General features: G+C 41.0%; 1 protein-coding gene across 4 annotated transcripts in view; it reads left to right on the top strand.

The window, feature by feature from the left end:
* snx9b (sorting nexin 9b) overlaps nucleotides 1-577 on the top strand; it is a 45,324-nt gene extending 44,747 nt beyond the window's left edge. For all 4 annotated transcript variants that reach the window (XM_061886216.1, XM_061886219.1, XM_061886218.1 and 1 more), the window contains one exon: nucleotides 1-577. This exon is cut by the window's left edge and continues 238 nt beyond it. The gene's annotated coding sequence lies outside the window, so the exon portion shown is untranslated.
* The last annotated feature ends 773 nt before the right edge of the window (nucleotides 578-1,350 follow it).

Raw genomic sequence — 1,350 nt, forward strand, 5'->3', positions numbered from 1 at the left:
AGACGGGAACAAAACACGCAACGTGTTGCACAACCGAAGGTTTCTTTAAAGCAAAACGACAAATTTATTTGTAGTGATTAATATCATACCCGTGTTTGATACCTCCTGTCACTCAAAGGAAGCATCCTGTGCCTTTTCTTTCTGCACTTCCCTCATGTCAGCAGGAAGCCCCGCCCCTTCCTGTAGTACCCCTGTGCCTTATTTCCATTTCTGCATTGGTTTACATTTCAGGAAAATGCACACATGTTGACTCTGTTTTACTATGAAGGAGCAACAGCGACATTTAAGGAGGGCGGAGCTACGGATTATGCAATTTGTTTTTGCTTTCAATCGACTTTGTGTTCACCTGTGTTTTTATTCTCACACGATACCCAAATTATGTTGAAATATTTAATGAGCACGGGGACAGGCTTCACAGCCCATCTCAAAGATTGTACTTCCCAACGTTTGATAAATATCAAACCAAACAGATGTTTTGTTGTCTGGGCGAAGGTTGTGTGAATGAAGGCTTTTTATTTGTACACGCGTGCCTCGTGAAGTGAGCGTCGGTATAAATAATAAATACACTATTCTATCACCTGCTTGTCCTGTCATGTTTGTGTGCAGACCTTTGATTTAGCCGCTCATTAATAGGCCTACTGAAATGAGATTTTATTTAAACGGGGATAGCAGGTCCATTCTATGTGTCATACTTGATCATTTCACGATATTGCCATATTTTTGCTGAAAAGGATTTAGTGGAGAACATCGACAATAAAGTTTGTAACTTTTGGTCGCTAATAAAAAAGCTTTGCCTGTACCGGAAATAGCAGACGATGTGCGCATGACGTCACGGGTTGTGGAGCTCCTCACATCCTCACATTGTTTACAATCATAGCCACAAGCAGCTAGAGCGATTCGGACCGAGAAAGCAACAATTTCCCCATTAATTTGAGCGAGGATGAAAGATTTGTGGATGAGGATAGTGAGAGTAAAGGACTAGAAACAAAAAAAAATCTGACTCGCTCCCACTGTCCTCACCTTTATTCTTTTTCTTTTACTTTTTTTTCCCTAGTGTTTCACTCTAAATTTCCTCATCCACGAATCTTTCATCCTCACTCAAATTAATGGGAAAATTGTTGCTTTCTCGGTCCGAATAGCTCTAGCTGCTGCTGGCTATGATTGTAAACAATGTGAGGATGTGAGGAGCTCTACAACCCGTGACGTCACGTGCACATCGTCTGCTACTTCCGGTAAAGGCAAGACTTTTTATCAGGGACCAAAAGTTGCAAACTTTATCGTGGATGTTCGCTACTAAATCCTTTCAGCAAAAATATGGCAATATCGCGAAATGATCAAGTATGACACATA

This window comes from Nerophis ophidion, linkage group LG24 (assembly GCF_033978795.1).
Source record: "Nerophis ophidion isolate RoL-2023_Sa linkage group LG24, RoL_Noph_v1.0, whole genome shotgun sequence".
Classification (NCBI taxonomy): domain Eukaryota; kingdom Metazoa; phylum Chordata; class Actinopteri; order Syngnathiformes; family Syngnathidae; genus Nerophis; species Nerophis ophidion.